General features: G+C 42.9%; 1 long non-coding RNA gene across 1 annotated transcript in view; it reads left to right on the top strand.

Moving 5' to 3' along the window:
* The first annotated feature begins 13,126 nt into the window (after positions 1–13,126).
* Positions 13,127–24,335, top strand: part of LOC309485404 — a 109,434-nt gene continuing 98,225 nt past the window's right edge. The window contains exon 1 of the long non-coding RNA XR_014201177.1: positions 13,127–13,247. This is a non-coding gene — a long non-coding RNA (uncharacterized lncRNA). The remainder of the gene's footprint in view (positions 13,248–24,335) is intronic.

Here is a 24,335-nt window from a genome sequence, read left to right as displayed (position 1 = left end):
CATATCTACATACATGGCATTTGATTGGAGGCTAGTCTCACTTTGTCCCACAGCAACATTTTTTTTTTTTTTTGATGTGTGTACAATGTTTCATGTTTCTGTTAATAATGTATTGTATTAAGTGTCCATTTCATTATAATATTCAGATTTATCATAAATAATTGAACATGCACATGTATTTTAAGTTCCGTTAAAGAGGGGTAGAGGTGGGGTCACATTTGAGCATTTAAAATTTAATTTTACTTGAAAGTAACGCAATAGTTACTTTCTTAAGTAACTAGTTACTTTTAAAATTTGTAACTGAGTAACTAATTTAGTTACTTTTTGGAAGAAGTAACTAGTAACTGTAACTAATTACTTTTTAAAAGTAACTTGCCCAACACTGTTTAAAACACGCAGCGTATTCGTTCAGCTGCATTTCCTTTCCCTGCTCTCCCTCTGTCACTCATGCGTCTCTCACATGCGCGCGCGCGCGTGCACACACACACACACACACACACACACACACACACACACACACACACACAGCCCCTCCCCTCCGTGCACACTGCGTCTCCATGAGAACGAGTGTTTGTTCGCCGTTGAAAGCAAGTTCGCGAAAGGTTGGTATCTCTATCTCGTGAACACCTTTACACAATCACACATTAAAAAGTGGTATAAAAATATTTTAAGTTCTGAATATAATTTTGTCAGTGTGTTAATGTCGACCCGAGAAGCGATTGCGCCTTCTTTAGAAAGTTAACTAGTCACAAGTTTGAGGTAAAATGCACTTTTCGATGTCAAAACACTATAAGCTGTGATTCAAATATTAAATAATGTTATGTCATTTTTTTACTTTTACACTGAATGTTTGCTTCTTCAATCCAGATGAGTAGGCTATTGACTGTATAGGGTAAATTTAGTATAGGGTGTGAACATTGTACAGCTGTGGTATTGTATAGGGCGTGAATTCTGTATAGAGATGTGTAGATTTTTGGTACGGCGTGTGGATTTTGTGAAGGTGAATTTTTTTCTAAAATAGTATGGTTTTTTAGTTATTATTACACAATACTTTTTCTGACCTTTTTGAATCTTGCCCCTGACAAATAACCCAAATTACAAGAAAAGACTAAAACTAACACTAAAACTAATAAAAACTAAACTAAAACTAAGCATTTTCAAAAAAAAAATTACTAAACTAAACTAGCAAACCCACTCTAAAAACGAATTAAAACTAAACTGAATTTGAAAACAAAAAGTCAAAACGAAATAAATAAAAACTAATGAAAAATGCTAAACTATAATAACCCTGGTGCAGATCGCCCACCCGGGGATAGAATACTCTTGGTCCAGTTGATTCTGAGACCCAACTGCTCTATTTGGGTCAGCAGTAATGCTTTGTGTAGCACCAATTCCTCTTTTGACTGTGCTATAATTAGCCAGTCGTCCAGATAGTTCAGGACTCTCACGCCCCTTCGTCTGAGGGGCGCGAGCGCCGTGTCCATGCATTTCGTAAATGTATGAGGTGCTAAAGACAGGCCGAAGGGAAGGACTGTGTACTGATAAGCCTGGCCCTCGAAGGCGAATCTCAAGAATGGCCTGTGTGATACAAGCAATGTAGCCCCGACTACGCCACCCAATTAAAGAGCTGGGACTCTATTAATGTAACCTTATCTTTTACTTGCAAGTTCTTTTAGTTTGGTGGGAGCAACACAACAGAATTACCCAAACAACAGTTTCAATATAAAAATATATTAATTACAATCTCTGATTACAAGGATAAAAGGAAAGGCGTGCCGTGCACTCACGCACTCTCTCACTCAAAATTAAAGACTGAACATCGGAAAAAACATTCACAAATCCACTGGAAGTCCGTAGTTAGGCACCCACAGTCCATAAGCGTTTCCTCTAACGCAAGTCCGTCTCGCACCAAGCAGCGGCGTCTACACAGCAGGCCACCTGTCAATCACTCGTTCGCATCAACACAACACTCACACAAACAGAAAAGAAAGAGCCGCCAGTATCTCCACAGTAGATAATCAGCATAAACACAACACTAGGAAAGCTATCAATCGTGCAATACTCAATTAGATCACTGCAATTCGTGAATAGATAGAAAATGAGAGTGATATGACTACAGTAGACAGACTGGAACTCCTCAATTTAGGTGAGACAGATCTTAACTTCTGACGAGGCAAGGCACACAGCTTAACACAGGGCGTCACTCACCAATAAACTGGGAACAGACGAATCAAATTCCCAGTATTGTTAGACAGTGCTCCACAACGCCACCAGCCCAAGACAGACGAAGCCGAGCTCCGGGCAGCACAGCGGAAGACAACAGCAATCTGTAGCGCAGCAGAGGCGGCAGCAGTCCAGCGCAGATGAGAACGGCAGCAATCCCAGCGCAGCAGAGAACGGCAGCAATCCCAGTGCAGCAGCGAACGGCAGCAATCCCAGCGCAGCAGAGAACGGCAGCAATCCCAGCGCAGCAGAGAACGGCAGCAATCCCAGTGCAGCAGCGAACGGCAGCAATCCCAGCGCAGCAGAGAACGGCGGCAAATCCCAGTGCAGCAGCGAACGGCAGCAATCTCAGTGCAGCAGCGAACGGCAGCAATCCCAGCGCAGCAGAGAACGGCGGCAAATCCCAGTGCAGCAGAGAAAAGACGAAGATACCAGCAGCCACCGGATTATTAGCAGGACCGTCACTCAACCGAAATTCAGCTTGAACACGAGCAGACAATAATCCATACAACAGTCGGAGCAGTGAAATAAAAACAATCGCGACTATACCGTCCAGTAATAAAACGTGTGGAGAACAGAGCTACACAACAGAGTTCACGGGATCACAGACACCTGTTTTCAGTTCCCTCGCCTTTTTGAACCGTCTGTGATTTGACATGGCAATTACCAACAGCTGTCCATCTGCTAATCAGCTGTGATCCGGACTCCCCGGAAAATACGGGGGCGTTACCCCACATTCTAAACCATGGTCAACAGTCACAAAAATAAAACGTGCATCAATAAACAAAATCACAAAAGAACACCAAAAAGGAAAAAAGGAAAACAACGGTGCCAAATACACACAAAAACACACATAATAAAATAGACCATAGTCTCTCCATATGACATCCCCCCACTCTTTAACGTTGGCAGTCCCTGACAACCCAAAATATGCTACACCCCCTCCCCTCAGTAGTCCTTGACAACCATAGGTATCAAAGTGTCTAAGTGTCTCTATATCTCGCTGGGGGCTGTCCCATATTAAAACGAACAGACCTCCTAGGGGCCACATCATTACCTGGGTCATCTAGAACAGGGGGGTCTACCCATGGTACATACATCAGAGGTTGGGGTTCACAAACAGGAGGTACTGGCAGCTCAGGATGCAATGCGAGGGCACCTTGGGGTGGATTGATACAAGGTTTAAGAGAATTTCTATGCAGAACCCTCTCTTTCCCTGTGCGCTCCGATTTAACACGATAGGTTAAACCCTCTTCATTCAGCTGTTCTACCACTACATACGGCTCTGGATCCCACTTGCCACAAAGCTTACCCCTTCCCCCATCTCGCCTATTCCTCCACCACACACGTTCCCCAGGAGCTAAAGGAAGTGACTTGGCCTTGCGATCATATTGCTTCTTATACTGCTCTGCAGCCTGACCCATAGACTTAGCTGCTAGTGAATAGGCATACAACAGGTGTTGGTGGTGTTCACCCACCCAACTTTCCCAGCTATATCGAGCGTGCTGGTTCTCTACACCCAGGGCTACATCCACAGGCAATCTGACATGGCGCCCAAACATCAAATACGAAGGTGCATACCCTGTGGAGCTGTGTAAGGTAGCATTATAAGCTTGAACAAGGGCAGGGAGATGTTCAGGCCAGCGACCTTGCTTTTCATCCTCTAAAGTCCGCAACATGCTCAGGAGGGTCTGGTTAAGTCGCTCACACATGCCATTTCCCTGGGGATGGTACGGGGTTGTCCTGCTCTTAGAGATGCCATACAGGCTACATAGTTCGGCCACCAGCTGGGATTCAAAATTTGGGCCTTGGTCCGAATGGAATCTCATCGGGCACCCAAAGGTCTGTATAACCGCTTGCCACAGGACCCTAGCGGTAGTCCTCGCCGTCTGATCTCTTGTAGGGATAGCCCAGGCATAGCGGCTGAACATATCTGTCATTACTAAAATGTTTTGATATTGGTCATGGGGCCTCCTTAAAGAAAGGAAGTCTAACTCAATGACCTCAAGGGGGAAAGACACAGTAATGGGCTTTAGGGGTGCTTTAGGCACAGCATCAATTTTTTTCATCTGGCAACGGAGACACAGGGAGTGGTATTGTTGGACCTGAGTCTGCATACCTGGCCAAAAGAAGTGTCGACGTAGGCAGCCTATAGTTCTCTCCACGCCCAAGTGTCCAACAGCATTATGATGTTTCTCCCACACCTCTTTGCGTTGTTGAGTAGGGCAGACAATCTGGAGGCGAACTTCATGAGTGTTATAGTCAGTGACTCGACGACACAGAACCCCATCCCACATCACCAGCCTTACCCTCTGTTGCAGCAGCTGTTTCACCCCAAGCGGAGCAGCTCGCCACTCTTGCCCCATTGGAAACTTCCCACTTTCCACATACCTCCGCACTTGGTCCAAGTCCTTGTCCTCAAACTGTTTGGCTCGCCAGTCATCCATCGACAGCCCTTCTGTTGATTGTACACCTGCCATAGCTGCCACGTTAGTCACATCAGTACCTAGAGGGGCTTCAACAGGTACTCTGGAAAGGGCATCTGCATTAGCATTTTCCCTACCCGAACGATACTTCACATGGTAGTCAAAGGCAGCTAGTTGGGCTACCCACCTTTGTTCCATGGCCCCCAGGCGGGCAGTCTGCAAGTGGGCTACAGGATTATTATCGGTGTAAACAATCACTTTGGCCCCCATCAGGTAATCTTTAAATTTTTCTACTATGGCCCACTTTAAAGCTAGCAATTCCAATTTGAAGGAGCTGTAGTTGGCATCGTTCTTCTCACTAGGATGCAGGCTCCTGCTGGCATAGGCCACAACTCGCTCGCGCCCATCCTGTAGCTGGGCTAAAACAGCCCCCAGACCAGCATGGCTCGCGTCAGTGTATAACACAAAAGGTTCTGCATAGTTAGCATAGGCTAAGATAGGGGCCTCGGTTAAAGCAGTTTTTAGACGGTCAAAGGCTTGTTGACTCTCACCGGACCAAGAGACCTGACGAGATCCTGTTCTCTTATCTGCAGGGGCTCCAATTAAGAGGGCATTCAAGGGGCGTGCTATCTTTGCAAAGTTGGCAATAAAACGGCGATAATAGCCTGCTAGGCCCAAGAAAGCACGTACCTCTTTGATTGTCGTTGGGGCCGGCCATTCAGTCACAGCAGTAACCTTGGTAGGGTCTGGTTTCACTCCCTCTCCAGTGACCACATGGCCCAGGAATCTTACTTCCCTCCGTAGCAGCTGGCACTTCTCTACCTTCAGCTTGAGCCCATGGTGTTGCAATCGCTCAAAGACAGCCTCCAGGTGGCGTAAATGGGAGGAAAAATCTGGGGAATAGACAATGATATCATCCAAATAAACGAGTACAGAGTCAGTGATTTGGCCACTCAAGCATTGCTGCATAAGCCACTGGAACGTCGCTGGAGCATTGCAGAGGCCAAATGGCATCCTCTGAAACTCATATAGACCTAGTGGGGTGGTGAAGGCAGTCTTGGGTCTGTCTTGGGGGTCGACTCCGACCTGCCAATAACCACTGGCTAAGTCAAGTGTAGTGAACCAGGAGGCTTGAGTCAGGGAGGTTAAAGTCTCCTCTATACGAGGGAGCGGAAAGGCATCTTTATGAGTCAGGGCGTTCAATTTACGATAGTCAACGCAAAAGCGCCAACTGCCGTCTTTCTTGCGGACCATCACGATGGGTGCAGCCCAAGGGCTGGAGCTTGGCTGGATAACCTTCTCTAACATATCGGCTAACAGGGCACGTATTTCTTGGTACATCATAGGTGGTAGAGGGCGATATTTTTCTCTTACTGGGGGCGCACCGCTAGTGTGGATTTGGTGCTGCACCGCATCAGTATGCCCAAAGTCCTCCTCATGGAGGGCAAACACCCTGATCCACCTTTGTAGGAGCGCTTTAAAGTCTTGCTTCTGTTGTTCAGTCAAGTCATCTCTGCCTTGCAAATCTCCTAATACCTCGACAGGTGGTTCCACTGGTCCTCCATCTCCAGCCTCCACAATATCCACTGCGACAGTTCCATCATCTTGCACAGTCAGGCTTAGATCTGTCTGGCCATGAACATCAGCGCGGTCAACATGAAACACTTTCGCCAGCTTCTGGTAGCGGCCTATAAAGACAGGATAAGAGGTCACATTCTGGATACGAATAGGAAGTCGGCCATGTTTGACGAATGCAACAGTCTTTGCCACAGAAAAAGCCTCTAGCTCAGGCAACGCTTCAATCAGGCCACAATAGTCCTGCCCCCTCGGGCCCATCCGCGCACGCCCCCAGACCACCACCTCGCTTCTGGCTGGAACAGTTAGGCCCCTGCGGCTTGCTGGACGTACAAACCCCATGTATCCATCTTCCCCCCCAACGACAGCTGTCCGTTGGCACACAGCAAATGCACCCGTCCAGGCTTTCCTTGTCCCTTGATCCTGAAACACAGTCTTTAGGCCATCTGGTCGATTAAGTAAGTCATGCCAGCAGGTTGTAATAACATTCATACCAATCAGTAATGGAGCAGTTAGACAATGATCGGCTACAATAACAACCCCCCTCCCTGAAATATTAGCACCTCCTATTTCAAAATCCATCACCACATAGCCTTGATAAGGGATGGATAACCCATTAGCCGCCCTGAGTGTCAATTTGTTGGGGGCCACACCATATGATAGGGCATCTGCTGGGTAGTGTTGGTCGAATACACTCTGTCGCATTAACGTCACTTGTGAACCGGTGTCAATTACTCCAATTAGGGGCACACCATTTACTTTAACCTCAACCTTGGGGCAGTCACCTACAAATACAGCCCTTTGTCCTGCTTCTCCCAAATTCCCTGCTACTTGGGCCTCAGTAGCAGGACAAACTAGTTTAAATCAGCATTGGACTCGGATGGGGGTCTACAGAACCTGGCAATATGTCCAGTGAGGCCACACTGGCGGCAAATAGGCTTACCGTCTGCAGCCCAGGTGTTAGGTGTGTAAGACTGGAACCTCCTCCTGAGTGGCGGCTGATTAGGGTATTGTGGGTATCGTATAGACTCACCTACAGCGGGTTGTAACTGCCGGGTCATTTCTTGTCTTAATACATTCATCTGCCCCCTCACCTCCTGGAGGAGCTCCCGCCGAAAAGTCTCAGCCCAGTCATCCTTCCCTGTTACTGATTTAAGAACAGAGGACTCACCCACAGCTTGCGCTACAGTTTCATGCCCAGCCCCAGGCCGCTGTTCACTTTCCAGCAACAAGATCTCTTCCAATACAGTGTTGAAAGTGGCATCTGGATTACGGCGTGCATAGGTTCTGATGGTACTCCTCAGTTCTGCGTTACGGAGTCCCATCAAGAGCTGGTCTAGCAGGTGACTTTCGTCAAGAGGGCCATCTGGGTCTCGCTTCCTTAGTCTACAAAACAATTCCCGCAACCTGAGAACGTAAGTTCTTAAACTCTCACTGGCAGTTTGTGTGCAGCTAAAAATTGTAATCTCAAATTTGCCACAGGGACCTGATCTCCATACAAGGTGTCTAAATATCTCAACATTTTTGCTACAGTATCACGGTCTGTATCCCCCAAAACACAAACCTCCCGTTTAGCTTCATCTGTTAATGCCCCCAACACTATACTGACTTTTTGTTGTTCATTAAACTCCCGTGCTTGCAATAAACTCTGAATTTGTTCTTTCCATTCACTAAGTTTTAAATCACCCCCCGCTCCTTTAAATTTAGGGATCCAAGGTGCACCCGCATAAATCGGCATCATCATCATGTTCAAAACAAAATAATAATAATAAAAAAAATTATATAAATAAAAATTATAAACAACTATGTAATTCAGATAACCTGTATGTGAAGCTCCAAACCAAACCCTGCCGACTACTGCCAAATGTGATACAAGCAATGTAGCCCCGACTACGCCACCCAATTAAAGAGCTGGGACTCTATTAATGTAACCTTATCTTTTACTTGCAAGTTCTTTTAGTCTGGTGGGAGCAACACAACAGAATTACCCAAACAACAGTTTCAATATAAAAATATATTTATTACAATCTCTGATTACAAGGATAAAAGGAAAGGCGTGCCGTGCACTCACGCACTCTCTCACTCAAAATTAAAGACTGAACATCGGAAAAAACATTCACAAATCCACTGGAAGTCCGTAGTTAGGCACCCACAGTCCATAAGCGTTTCCTCTAACGCAAGTCCGTCTCGCACCAAGCAGCGGCGTCTACACAGCAGGCCACCTGTCAATCACTCATTCACATCAACACAACACTCACACAAACAGAAAAGAAAGAGCCGCCAGTATCTCCACAGTAGATAATCAGCATAAACACAACACTAGGAAAGCTATCAATCGTGCAATACTCAATTAGATCACTGCAATTCGTGAATAGATAGAAAATGAGAGTGATATGACTACAGTAGACAGACTGGAACTCCTCAATTTAGGTGAGACAGATCTTAACTTCTGACGAGGCAAGGCACACAGCTTAACACAGGGCGTCACTCACCAATAAACTGGGAACAGACGAATCAAATTCCCAGTATTGTTAGACAGTGCTCCACAACGCCACCAGCCCAAGACAGACGAAGCCGAGCTCCGGGCAGCACAGCGGAAGACAACAGCAATCTGTAGCGCAGCAGAGGCGGCAGCAGTCCAGCGCAGATGAGAACGGCAGCAATCCCAGCGCAGCAGAGAACGGCAGCAATCCCAGTGCAGCAGCGAACGGCAGCAATCCCAGCGCAGCAGAGAACGGCAACAATCCCAGTGCAGCAGCGAACGGCAGCAATCTCAGTGCAGCAGCGAACGGCAGCAATCCCAGCGCAGCAGAGAACGGCGGCAAATCCCAGTGCAGCAGAGAAAAGACGAAGATACCAGCAGCCACCGGATTATTAGCAAGACCGTCACTCAACCGAAATTCAGCTTGAACACGAGCAGACAATAATCCATACAACAGTCGGAGCAGTGAAATAAAAACAATCGCGACTATACCGTCCAGTAATAAAACGTGTGGAGAACAGAGCTACACAACAGAGTTCACGGGATCACAGACACCTGTTTTCAGTTCCCTCGCCTTTTTGAACCGTCTGTGATTTGACATGGCAATTACCAACAGCTGTCCATCTGCTAATCAGCTGTGATCCGGACTCCCCGGAAAATACGGGGGCGTTACCACACATTCTAAATCATGGTCAACAGTCACAAAAATAAAACGTGCATCAATAAACAAAATCACAAAAGAACACCAAAAAGGAAAAAAGGAAAACAACGGTGCCAAATACACACAAAAACACACATAATAAAATAGACCATAGTCTCTCCATATGACACATGTGACGGGCTGCTATTTGGATCTGAAAATAGGCGTCTTTCAGATCCACTGATATAAACCAGTCCCCCGGTCGAATTCGAGCGAGGATTTGTCTGGTTGTGATCATTTTGAACGAACGCGTCATCAGCGCTTTGTTCAAGCGTCTGAGATCTAGTATAGGGTGGAGCCCGCCATCCTTCTTTGGTACTAAGAAGTAACGGCTGTAAAACCCCGACTCGCTTTCTGCAAAGGGGACGGTTTCCACAGCCCCTTTTCTCAGCAAATTCGCTATTTCGGTGCGAAGTAGGTGTGCTACTTCCTGATTCACCAAAGTTTCGACCCGGGCTGTGAAGCGCGGTGGTCTGCGAGCGAATTGTAGCGAGTAGCCCTGTTTCACTATCTTTAACACCCATTTTGAAGCCCCTGGGATGCTTTCCCACGCTTTCGCGTGAATGGTCAGGGGTAGAATGAAATCTGGGCTCCGGTCGCTCAGGTACGGTGACCCGAAATGCTCATTTCGAATGGGGCAGACAGCACTTCGTGCAGTGGTTCTGTAACTGGCACCCCGGCTGTATGAACGGGGAGATGCTTTATTACAGGCACAGCTCTGTGCGCTCGCGGCGCGAGGCACAGCGAACTTTCCACAAAGTGTGTGCGATGAGAGGCAGACATGTGATCTGCACTCGAGACACTGCCAGCGCGAGCTGGGTTCATACGCTGAGGCGTTATGTGTGTGTGTAGCGCAGATACAGTCATATTCACAGGCAGGGGTGGGCGCTGTACAGCGGGCACATTTCCTACACTTAAAATATGAGCGGCATGGGCGGGTTTGACTGATATGGACCCTGTGGTGGTGTGAGACACTGCATGGGTAGTGCTTGTGTGTAGGGGTGAACACTGGGAAGTGGGCACTTTTCCTACACTTAGCGGTCGAGCGGCCTGAGCCAGCTTTATTGTTTTCGACCCTGGATGAGTGTGACACACAGAAAGAGTAGTGTTTTTGTGCAGGGGTGGGTACTGGGCAGTGGGCACCTGTCCTACATTTAAAACACCTTCGGCCTGAGCCGGAATATGACCAGACATAATGCTCTTTTTGAGATATATGTGGGTCGCCGTGAAAACGGCGTTTGTGTGCAGGTGAGCGAGTTGAGGAACTGACTCGTTGGCTGCTAAATACACTCTTCGAGTCACCTCTGCTGATGTTGCGGCCGATAGCCTGGGCGCGGTCTTGGTAGCTCTGAGAGCTAGGTCCGTCGTGCTTCTCAAGTCTGTCACGTCCTCGCTCCCGGACACCAGGATCATCCTCCGCGACATCCCGCTCCATCTCTTCGGCCGCCGCGGCAGCGGGGCGTTTTTGGCGGTCGAGGAATGAGACGGGGGACTCAGAGAAAGAGGCTCGTGGAGATACCGCTGGCGAGTGCTCTTTCACAGAGACTTCTGGTGGCCTTTGTGAGCAGCGCTTTTTACGGAGCGGCCCAGCAGGAGGCGTGGATACAGCAGACTTGATGGCGAACAAAGCCTGTCGAGCCCGCAGGATCAAGAGAGGCAAAGATTCGCAATCGGCGAGCCGTCGGCGAGCACGTGGTCCGCGTGTTCTTTTCCCAGGCAGTAAGCGCACAACTCGTGACGGTCCCCGTCGCTGAGAACGGCTCGGCACGAGCCGCAGGACATGATGGGCATTGAAAAATGCCTTTGCTCTTTTAGTGAGAGAACGTGTGTGTCGCAGCGGCGAACACACACGGAGCAGTGAAAGGATATGAGCGCCGGATAGCGCAGCAGGTACGGCGAGCGAAGGTAGCGAATATCCAGCCGGTGTCCTTGACTCGAGCTCGTCCCGCTGAGATGCTGTTCAACAGCGTTGCTTCTCTCTCGTAGATCCAGCGAAGTCCTTAGCTGAAAGGAGACGAAATCACTTGTGCAACCTGGGCGAGGGGTTTTTATAGGCTGAAGCCACACCCCTTTTGGCGGGCCATGACGACAGCGCGGGAAGGCTTCCCATTGGCGCTGGAGTCATGCCAAGACGCACTGATAGGTTGCAGCAGTTGTCTCGCCTATGTCTGCCTGCTGCAGCAAATGCGTTTTACATTCTAAAAATTAATTAGTTCTTAAATTAAAAGTATTCTCGAGAAAAGGAGTTTTCCCGTAGCGTAAGCTAAACTTACGCAACACGAGAGTACTCTCGTAAGAGAACGTGCCTCTGTCCTCCGCTGTACAAGACTGATACCGTGTTATCACTGTTTGCACGCACTGGACGTGGACCCTGGAGTCGGTAGGGAGAAGTTGTTGATCTCTCGCTAATCGTTCTAAATGGTATGAAGTGCGCGTTCTCGAAGCGCTGGTTTGTATTTGAGAGTGTGGTCTAATCTATTTCCTCTCTCAGCCGTGAGAACCTGATGCAGTAGTTGGATTGCTGTTGTTTCTCTGCTCTGTTCCTTGCCAGAGAAAGCTACGGTTTCACTGTCTCTTGATAAAGCACTGACTAATTTTCTCGACGATCGGTAGGTATTAGTTTTATGTGTACATGCATTAGGTTGAGAATTAATCTAGCAGAGTAACAATCTCATTTTGCTTATAGGTTTGTGAAGGCCCATACCTGCATTCCAGTCAGGGTGCTTCGCGTTCATTCACGGCTGCAGTGCTGTTCTGTTTCCAAAATAATTTGGGTTTTTAGTTTATTGTTTGTCTTTTTGTTTCCAACTTATGTTTTTTTTTTATTTGTAGTGAACTTTGACTTTTAGGATCGTTCCTAAGTATCTGAATTGTCTATTGCTTTTTCTTTAATTCTAATCATTTTTCTTTGTGGTTTTCTTTAGTTTATTTTACTTGCTCTTTTCCATTGCATTAGATTTGTTTATTTGATATGTAATTTTGTATAAGTTGTGGTGTTTTCTTTATTGATTTCTTTTTGAAATATAATTGTTTGTATTTTCTTGCTATCTGTCTTTGCTTTAAGTACTTGGTTATTTCCTTTATTTTCTTACTTATTAGTGGCAACATTTATTTTCCTTTATTTTGTCTTGACTAAGTGGATTGAGTTTATGCAACCCGCCCGGCCTTAAAGTGATTGTATTTTGATGTACATCTTTCTGTGTTGGCAGGACTTGAGCACCGGGGGCAGAGGACTGGCTTATTTAGGTGGTGGTTTCTTCCTCACCGTGTTTTGTGACCACCTCACCATGTGCTGTGATTGGTATTAACACCTGTGTGTGTGTGTGTGTGTGTGTGTGTGTGTGTGTGTGTGTGTGTGTGTGTGTGTGTGTGTGTGTGTGTGTGTGTGTGTGTGTGTGTGTGTCCGACCACCTCACAATGTGCTGTGATTGGTATTAACACGTGTGTGTGTGTGTGTGTGTGTGTGTGTGTGTGTGTGTGTGTGTGTGTGTGTGTGTGTGTGTGTGTGTGTGTGTGTGTGTGTGTGTGTGTGTGTGTGTGTCCGACCACCTCACAATGTGCTGTGATTGGTATTAACACGTGTGTGTGTGTGTGTGTGTGTGTGTGTGTGTGTGTGTGTGTGTGTGTGTGTGTGTGTGTGTGTGTGTGTGTGTGTGTGTGTGTGTGTGTGTGTGTGTGTACCTTGAAGTGCAGTGATCTTAATTCGTGGGTGGCGTGGCTTAAAGGACAAGTTCGGTATTTTACACTTAAAGCCCTGTTTTCAGATCGTTTCTGATGAAATACAATGGTTAAGATTGAACTTTGGACAAATGCTGCTGTCCCGAGAATTTTAGGTTTTTGTGTTAGCACACCCCCACCTTAACAATGGCTGCATAGCTGCACTGGAATAATCCTTCCTAAAACGCATTAAACTTTAGTTTACAAAGACGTGAAACTCACAGAGTGGTCGGGGTGTTCACTGATATGCTCACACAAAAATCGCTGCAAAAGATGCTTTCCAACAGGTTTTATCGTAGTTTTTGTCCAACTCCATTGACTTGTATAGGACGTGCTGTGAGACCGCAGCACCTTTACGGTATTACTCCGCCGCTTCTTCTTCTGCTTCTTCTGTGTATTCAATGAAATGCCAGTGGTTTGCTTGCAATTGGCAAAGGTGCATTATCACCACCAACTGGGCTGGAGAGTCTATTATTCAAGCTCTCAACGGAAGAATGTACGGGTGTGAGGCGTTTGGAAAAATAGGTCCACAGTTTTACAACGAATGGTAAAACACCTGTTTGAAAGCATCTTTTGCAGCGATTTTTGTGTGAGCATATCAGTGAACACCCCTGACCACTCGGTGAGTTTCACGTCTTTGTAAACGAACGATTTTTCCAGTGCACCTATGCAACCATTGTATAGGTGGGGGGTGCTACCACAAAAACCTAAAATTCTCGGGACAGCAGCATTTGTCCAAATTTCAATCTTAACCATTGTATTTCATCAGAAACTATCTGAAAACAGGGCTTTAAGTGTAAAATACCGAACTTGTCCTTTAACTTTCTGCCTCTTGGTAAGCCTCGTTCCTGGCCATGATGTTGTCTTAAACCCCTAGTAGCCTGTTGAATTGGAACAAGTGTTCCATAACCATTTTTACTATTGTTCTCTTAAGAATTGTCAATAAAGTATATTTTTGTATGTTGACCCATGTCTCTGTATGGAGGTATTTTTGGTGCAAAACTACTGAACGCCTGTGACAGTGGAATTTGAAGTTGTAGAGAATAGCCACACATGTGTATCAGTAAATTTGAAGTCACAGAGAGAAATGTTTTAAGAGCTGCAAACTTGTAGACTTTTTTTTATCTTCCACAAACACAACACAACAGTTACACCTTCTCAAATTCTTCATTGCAGGTGCACAAATCCTATTCTACAAATCACAAATAAAGAAACTCATACGCTCACATTTTTGCTACAGTTGCTGCAGTGAATATGGTGCAAAACGCATTTACACACCCGCATCAAGAAATGTGAAGTCACGGAGAAATTTTGCTCATCTGCAAATCAGTATGTGAATTCATCCAATGAGAGTTGCACACTTGTAGAATATTTTCTCACAAATGTCTTGTATATTTTTCTAGCACAAACACAAGTACATAACTACAGCTGCTTGAATCTGCTGCCACGAATCTCAAACACTGTTTTTCGCTTTCAAGTGACAAGTTTCGCGCGCTCTCCCTTTTGCACCAAGTGCACCGTGAAATGTGGGGCAAAAGTGAGTTGTGCATCTGTAGAGGCAGTGGGCGGAGCCTACATGAATATTCATGAGTTTCCCGGGCATGCGCGTGGAACTGCTCATTCTAGTTCACGCTCCTCGTTTCTCAGCAGGTTTAATGGATTATTTCAAAAAAGGTAAATATAGTTTCAGCGCGAACTTAAACTACAATTGTGTATCGTTTTGTTAAATTCATAATGTTTTTATTAATTCGTCACTGACTGAATGATTGCTGGCATTCACTTCGTGTAGGCCTATATATAGTAGCTACAGCAAAGTTCAACTCGCCGTATAAATTGCACCTTGCGAAGCTTTAAAACTGTGGCTTTTACTAATTATTATCATTTGTTGATTGCAATAAATTAAATAAACCCTCATAAATGTATCTCTGGGCTAACACTTTTTAAAATATATATAATATATCCTGGTGTGATTGTTCTTAAATTCTTGTTCGTTTAAATAAGCCAAATCATTTAAGACCAAACTCAAGCATGAATGTGTTGCTTTTAATACATACGTACAATTTGGATTAAACAAAATTGTATGGACAAAAGTGGATAAATTACATTTGATACAACTATAGGTCACTGTAAATGAGAAACAAAAAACACTTAACATTATTTTACGGAATATAATAAGCCACCAATTTGATGTTCTAAAAAAAAATATTTACAAACATACTGGCAAAATAATGTAACAATATTATTTTTAATGTTTTGATTGCAAGGTGTGCTTGTGCTGGTTTTGATTTAATAATATATACACGGTTCAAAAGTATGGTATTAGAAAGGTTCTAAGGTAAGGTACCTCTAAGGTACCAAGACTACATTTATCTGAAAAACAGTAATATTGTGAAATATTTTTATCAACTGTTTTCTATTTTAATGTTTAAAAAAATATATTGTGATGGCAGAGCTAATTTTACTCTAGATTTCAGTGTCACATGACCCTTCAGAAATCATTCTAATACTGATTTGCTGCTCAAGAAACATTTCTGATTATTATCACAAATGGTTGTGCTGCTTAATGAAGTGTGGAAATTGACCTTGCCTGCTATAAAAGTATAACATTTCTTAAATCATATTGATTCCAAACTTTTGTCATGCAAATCTTAAATGCCAGAATGTCATGTTTTAACATTGATCCAACAAAGTTTAAAGGTTTCATTTTCAAGAGTTCAAGTCAGAAGTAGATCATGCATTTGTATCAATGGTCATCATTGTGTATCATCCAGGCACACAGAGCAACACATAAGATCAAAGAAGAACATGACAAAGAGAAACATCAGTATAGGGTGCAAAATGTTTATTTGGACATGGATATGGTTGTGGAGTTATTTCCCAGAGATTATTGCCAGAGATGACACAGTTGTAAAGCTTCATAAGGTAAGGTATGGTATCAGGAGAGCTTAGCAATAAATAAATTAAATGGTAATGGTTCATGTATTTAGGAATATTCTGCTCTTCTGTTGGAAATAAGTGTTGCTGTAATCATTCAGGTGTTCTGGAATTTTGGGGTTTACGGTAAAAATGGAACGTTATTTATTTTTTATTTTTTTATTGCAGTGACATTCAACAAATGATAACAAAAGACAAGTTTAAAGCATTGCAATGTACAGAGGAAAAGCACAACGAAATGAACGAGTTGAAGTTTGCTGTGCTTTATATAGGCCTACACGAAGTGAATGCCAGCAATCATTTAGTCATTAACGAATGCACAAAACGTGCAAACTAATAAAAACATTATGAACTTTATGAAATGATACACAATTGTAGTTTAAGTTCGCGCTGAAACTATATTTACCTTTTTTGAAATAATCCATTAAACCTGCTGAGAAACGAGGAGCGTGAACTAGAATGAGCAGTTCCACGCGCATGCTCTTATTCCGTAAAATAATGTTAAGTGTTTTTTGTTTCTCATTTACATTAACCTAGTTGTATCAAATGTAGGCTAATTTATCCACTTTTGTCCATACAATTTTGTTTATATTAAAGCAACACATTCATGCTTGAGTTTGGTCTTAAATGATTTGGCTTATTTAAACGAACAAGAATTTAAGAACAATCACACCAGGATATATTATATATATATATAGCCCACAGATACATTTATGAGGATTTATTTAATTTATTGCAATCAACAAATGATGACAATTAGTAAAAGCCACAGTTTTAAAGCTTCGCAAGGTGCAATTTATACGACCAGTTGAACTTTGCTGTAGCTACTATATATAGGCCTACACGAAGTGAATGCCAGCAATTCAGTCAGTGACGAATTAATAAAAACATTATGAATTTAACAAAACGATACACAATTGTAGTTTAAGTTCGCGCTGAAACTATATTTACCTTTTTTGAAATAATCCATTAAACCTGCTGAGAAACGAGGAGCGTGAACTAGAATGAGCAGTTCCACGCGCATGCCCGGGAAACTCATGAATATTCATGTAGGCTCCGCCCACTGCCTCTACAGATGCACAACTCACTTTTGCCCCACATTTCACGGTGCACTTGGTGCAAAAGGGAGAGCGCGCGAAACTTGTCACTTGAAAGCGAAAAACAGTGTTTGAGATTCGTCGCAGCAGATTCAAGCAGCTGTAGTTATGTACTTGTGTTTGTGCTAGAAAAATATACAAGACATTTGTGAGAAAATATTCTACAAGTGTGCAACTCTCATTGGATGAATTCACATACTGATTTGCAGATGAGCAAAATTTCTCCGTGACTTCACATTTCTTGATGCGGGTGTGTAAATGCGTTTTGCACCATATTCACTGCAGCAACTGTAGCAAAAATGTGAGCGTATGAGTTTCTTTATTTGTGATTTGTAGAATAGGATTTGTGCACCTGCAATGAAGAATTTGAGAAGGTGTAACTGTTGTGTTGTGTTTGTGGAAGATAAAAAAAAGTCTACAAGTTTGCAACTCTTAAAACATTTCTCTCTGTGACTTCAAATTTACTGATACACATGTGTGGCTATTCTCTACAACTTCAAATTCCACTGTCACAGGCGTTCAGTAGTTTTGCACCAAAAATACCTCCATATCTCTGACTCATATTGGTGATACGAACCTGTGTATGCCTTCTGTAGGGGCTAATGTTAATTCTTTGGGTGAAATTCCCAGGGTGGCGTAGTCGGAGTGTGAATTGTGCAATCTTGTTCATTTATTTAATCCTTTAGGAAACCCCCTTGTTTCCCTCGTCTTCTCTCCCTTTTAAGATTAAAAAAACACAACGGCATTGTGCACAGCACAACCACAATTTGAAATGCAAAAAAGGTGCAGGTCAGTCATGAAAAGTACAGTCATAACAGTCGGTGGTCTGGTCACGTGTCACAGAAGCTAAACGGTTCAGTCAGTATTACTGGTGACCTTACAAAACAAAACAATTAATTCAGATTATCATTTGTAGAAGTACAAGGTATAGATGCACTTCCATTTATTCCATTCAGACATTTTATGTGGTAGATGCTTGATTTGCAAAAAAGTTTGCAAGGTTTGTGGAATCAGTGCTTTAAAAATATTCTCACAAATGTATATTTCACTCCTTTATATCCATAAAAACTTCCACAAAATCAGATTTCCTCTTGTTTCTTAAGAATTGTCTGTACAACCTTTAATGGAGGCTGTAATCTCAATGAATTGGCATGTGCACTGTTTTGTTTTGTAAGGTCAGTAATACTGACTGCACAGTTTAGCTTCTGTGACACGTGACCAGACCACAGACTGTTATGACTGTCCTTTTCATGACTCAAATTGTGAGAGAACTCCATTCAAATTGTGGTTGTGCTGTGCACAATGCTAAAACTATGCTTCTCATGAAATCTTCTTTTCAGATATTATCTTTATCATAGCCAACCATGTTTAGCTTGCTTTCGAGAGTGATAAGATTTGCTTATTTTTTTTTACTTTTCAACATTTCAGATACTGAACTGAATTGAGCTGAATAATGACACTATATTTTTTATAGAGCTGCTTTACATCTGAAATTGACTTGCTTTGAAACAATCTATTAAGCGCTTTACAATAAGTTTCTATATGTTAGGCTAACATTAGCTAAATAAATTAAGTAACATACACTAACAACAAACAATACTTCTAAAAAGCATTTTATGGCCCCTTTGCCCAGAAGAGATTTTCTTATGACAGCAGTGGAGACCACACCATTGAAACAAGGAAGGCAGTGTATTACTTTTTCTACAGTTTTTAGGACCCAAGGAGAGATACCCAACAGTAGCTTTCACGCTGCCAAGGTCTCTATAAAGGGGTACCAATTTTAAATTTGAATTCCCGTCTCTCGCCCCTTGGCCGGATCGCACCTGCCCCACAATCGCATTGTGGGTGCTACCCCTTTGAAATAAGCAAAGTGAACGTGAAGTACTTTAACTGAACGTTTCATAATGCTCACACTCACCATGCTCAAACACAAGGGCAGAATGCTCTTCACCCAAACACACAAAGCAAAATTGGGTCTGTGTGTCATATTCAGGCATGGGCCTTGAACACGGAGACACACACCTCTTACCTTTGTCGCTCATTCTTCTTATTCTCTTTCCTTAAATTAGAGTGAGAGGAGAAAGAAAGAGCTTGTCACACACACACACACACACACACACACACACACAGTATGGCTCTGAAGACAAAGAAACCTGAGGATGCACCTGTGGCACATCTTATTATTGCTTCTGTAAGCCCGACTAGATCGGCCCAATGGAGGGATCCGGTCAGCGGGTGAAGGTCTTTGCGTGTTACTGTCTTTCCTCGTGGCAAAGTAATTTGATTAAATGAAATACATTTTCTCATATGTATTTTCTCGTTATTTCATCTGACTCCATAAATGAAAAGGTTTTAATGATATCTGTGCATCATTAAATGTGAGCGAATGTTTGACTATTCTTTTGAACTCTTTACTGAAAATAATGTCAGAGTTGTGTAACGACAATGACTATGACATGCGGTCACATGCTGTTCAAATTAGTAAATCCTGATCTCCAAGTCTGCTTGAACGGTCAAAATTGCATCTTTGTGGCTCCCCCGAGGGACATTTGAGTCACATAAGGAAACCCTGTTTTCTTAGAATCCCCTCTAAAACCCCCATTTCAGCATGGACTCGTGACATTCCACACACACACACACACGAAAGCCACTAAAGTGCAACGTCATGTAGAAATATGGCTCTTGAATGTATACCTTCCGATATGTATGTGTGTGATTAGCTTTGCCTTATAATAGAGGTGTGTTTTGCTAGAGTAAAATCTTTAATTCTGAAGATTCATTGAAAGAATATTCACTCCATAGTGTTGTAACCCTAACTCAGACCATAAAACTTTACGACCCAAGCCTCAAAGGCATTCCAGAACACACACACACACACACACACACACACACACACACACACACACACACACACACACACACACACACACACACACACACACACACACACACACACACACTCTGGAACTTTGGAAACAGATATTCTTCCACATAACAAGCCACTGAATGTTGATATGTATTCCTATGTTTCTCAAAGTGTCGTCACTTGCCATAACGGAAACACTGACAACTTTATTGTGTGTTTAATCAAACTTTATTTGTGTGTAATTATGCATATAAGTGTAACGTTATGTTTCCCCAATCTTTACCTGTCATAATTGATATCTCTGTAATCCTCTCCATCTCACGGAGACGAATCTTGACTGCAAAGTACAATAATATGCATTTGTTCCAGGAAATATCATATTTCTAAGTATGAATCCTTTCCCTCATAAGACATATGGTAAAAGGGGGCGTGTTTTTCTTCACACAAAGAAGACTTCTTCCCGCTACAAATCAGAAGTTTTGATTCGCTCTGTCCCCAAAACAGGGCGTAAACAGATGTCTGTTAAAAGGAAGATTCTCTCTTCTCTTCGCTCTTCTCTCTTCCCACTCTCAACTCATCCAACTTCTCTGGACCCTCCTCCCCGGCGCAGCGCTTCTCCAAGGAACATCTGAAGGAGGCCCTGGCCTTCTCCATCGAACGAACCCATGTTCGAGTCGTAACAGCCGGTCTTTGCAACTAAGATTTCCAGCCTCTCCCATCCCGGGAGACGAATCTGAACTTTCTCGGTAACGTTAAATTCAAGTGAGCCTTTACATCGTTTTGCGAAACGACCCAGAAGACAAAGCTAGACGCAAACCAGCCGGACACGCGCACGCGCGCGTCCCCTTTTCAGCATCACACTGAAAGAGTACCACAACTCGCAAGTATATTGTTTCCTATAAAAGCTGTTCCAGGTGTCTAGGTCTTAGGTCTGTGATTTAAGTTACCCTCTATCTTCCCTCTATATCTTTCTTTCTTTCATGTCATTCATTCCGATCACGTCATGCTATGTTTTATGTTTTTGTTCGGTTAAATGTTTATTCGTTTGTTTGCATTTTTACGTACGTTTATGTTTGTAGTTTATATAATCTCTAGTGTGTGCCATTTTATTAATAAACCCATTTATACTTTTAACTGGCTCTGTGTTTGAAAACCCACTTTTTATAAAGTCAATGAAACAAAAGATCTATAAAGCTACAGGCTCTATATATTATAAAACTACTTTGAGTAGTTTTAATTTATAAACCCAAAGAGGCTTTGTCTTCGTGGCCAGAAGATAAACTCTCTCTTCTTGGAGTTTTGTAAACAGGAATACTTCTTCTTAACTGTAATGATCAGACAGTACAGAACGAGGCATTTCCTATAATTGATAAAGTAAATGCATATGCGATTTATGAATTATGACCATGAGTTATAAATATTCATATTCCTAAAATTCCCTATATTCTTGAGCTAATTCGCATTAACCCAGAGGCATTTACGCAACAGTTGATTAGAATAAAATCAAAAGTTTACAATTTATTATGTCAGGTAAATGTATCAGGTCAATTTCATAATCAGTTCAAAGATAATAGATACAAAACATCAAATGCTCTGAAATAAAGAGAGAAGATTCAATACCTTGACATTATAAAATACATGATGCAAAGTGTTTTGCTTACACTACACATCACAGGCTGATCTGGGTTATTGAATCGCGCTGATCCTCTTGTTGCATTTCATTATATAGACAGAAACTTCTTTCACATGGAAACATCTGCTAACAATGGGAATTTACATTCAGAGTTTACACCTTTTAGGGAGCAGGAAGTCATTTGCCTGGAAAACCCACCCTCCTCTGTGTGCCAGTTATCTCTAAACTCTTAAAAACCTTATTACCTTTTGTTTTACTTATTTGGGAATGAGACCTTTGTACCAGTCGCACTGAGACATTTCAAATGATACTAAACGTGTAATACTGTATGATAATTATTCACATTAAACCATATAGATTTTTGGGTAAATTTCAGGTGATCTCAGCATGATCGAAAGAGGGAACAGGGGAATGGGGGGTCATGGGAAAAAGATGTGGATTAGGATTGCTTAGGTGAGACTTGCGTGTCGATTGATGGTGCTAGTTTCCCAAGAGAGAGTTCAGATGTTAATTTCCAGAAAGGTCCTTTGTCTTCTCAGGAAGTGGTCGTTCCTCAAGTAGACTTCCTGGCATTTATCTAATTTCTCAAGTCTTACACTTCCGACTAGCACCCATTACAATGACATCACCGTCTGAGGCTGTCAAGTTCAATGTCAGTTTTTGACAATTATTGACGTGTTATACACATACTTCACAGCTGGTCACGCAAAGCTTTTCCCATAGTGCAAAGCGCAGCATTGAGTGTAGCTTTTGAAAGGGAACAGAAAACACCTTCTGTGAAAAATGCACTCAGAATGTAAAAAATGCTAATTTCGCACAAAACTTGTTTTTTACGATTTTTACACACTAAAATGTAACTTCTCCCACAATTAGCAAAACCTTACACTCAAGGAACAAAACACAAGGCTAGATTTGCACAACTGTAAGCACATTGTCAGCTTCACACTATTTGCAAAACATTACACACAGTGATTTGCAAAACACTAAACACACTTGTATAGCTACATCAGACACAGAAGTATATCATGATGTCACTTCCTTGCAATTCCAAAGCACTGACTGTCAAATTACCACACCTATGAGCCAATCTGTTAAACACAGCCATCAGGTGCACAAACACATGATTGCTAAATTGTAGACTGTAACGGTGAGATACTCAATTTTTAAATGTTCATGTTGGGCGCCAGACAGTTTAAATAAACTGACAAACAATTTTATTCTCTGTTATGGAAAACATAGAAAACCACAAAAGAGTCTTGCTGATTTCATTAAGTCCATTCATATAAATGTTCACCAACAAAAAAAAAACTCAGTATTCAGCAGTAAGCTCTCAGAAATTAGCAAATAAATAAATAAATCAGTTCGTTGCAACTGAAATACCGGCGCGGTTGCACACCCACTGAGAAAATTAACAATTAGACCAAATAAAACTACAACAAAAAGACAATCCCAAAACAGTTCAAAATATAAGTAAATTTATAATAAAAACGAAAGTAAATCAAATAATATTTTTAGTAACAGACAGAGGGGACAATAATCGTTTCTGATGAAAGAGTGGGTCGTTGATGTTTTGCAGGAAGAGAGAAGAGTAGGCTATTTAGAATTAGGAACTTTTGAAAGCGCGGGGAAGACTTAATTCTCCTTTTACCTTTCGAGGATCAAACGTCGGGAAAGTGTCAAGGAAGGGACTAACACTCACAGGGTAAAACTTGCGATTCTGCAGTTTCTCAGGTTTATCCTTTAGGCGTCGGTTTTACACCCGCGGCGTCCAGGTTCCAGCTCGATCAGTCGCTCAATCATCGCATGCGCGTCCATATGCCAGTATTCCACAATGCAGATGTTCAGACTTTGACAACATGAATAATAATCCAACACAGAGCACTTCTCGACACGCTGCAACAACGGCCTCGTTTTCCCTCAGACTTTTCCAGACGCGGATTCAACTTCCCGACCAGACTCTCCTTCCACCTCTCTACTTCCTCTTTTCTACTTCCTCCTTTCTACTTCCTCTTCCTCTTTTCGTTCTCTGTCACCCAAAACCACACCTCTTTTCCTCTTTCGGTTACCATTTTTTTTTACTTTCTGTTTGTACAAAGACTATAGTGAAATTGTGTAGATTTATTTAATTGCATTATTTATTATGATTATTAATTAAATATCTGTTCCTTTTTACTTAACTTGTAGCAGTTTGCTACAAGACACACCAATCAGGTTTAAGCACTATGAAAATGCAGCAGGTAGGTTCACCTGCCTTCAACCAAAATGGAAGGAGTCAGAAGAAGAGTGAGGGTGAGAGGAGGAGTAGACAGAAGAGGAGAAGGAGGTAGAGGAAGAGGCAGAGGCCGAGCCCGAGGTCGAGGAAGACCTGAAGCAGGAGGAGAACATGCACAAAGAAGAAGAGGACCAAACTTATCAAATTAAATTCGTGCAACACTAGTGGACCATGTTGTGAACCACGGATTGACGATGAGGGAGGCTGGACTGAGAGTTGAGCCAAATCTTAGCAGATATACAGTGGCATCTGTCATAAGGACTTTTCGACAGGAAAACAGGTAAAAGGAGATCTGTCTACAGTTACAGTGATCAGCCGCTTATTGTATGCACCATATCAGCACTTGTGATACCCCGTCCTGTGACATTGTACAGTAAGTTACATGTATTATTCTCTACATAGGATTGAGG

The sequence above is a fragment of the Leuciscus leuciscus genome (assembly GCF_965113295.1).
Source record: "Leuciscus leuciscus genome assembly, chromosome: 21".
In the NCBI taxonomy this organism is placed as follows: Eukaryota; Metazoa; Chordata; class Actinopteri; order Cypriniformes; family Leuciscidae; genus Leuciscus; species Leuciscus leuciscus.
This window is presented reverse-complemented; position numbering and strand designations above follow the sequence as displayed.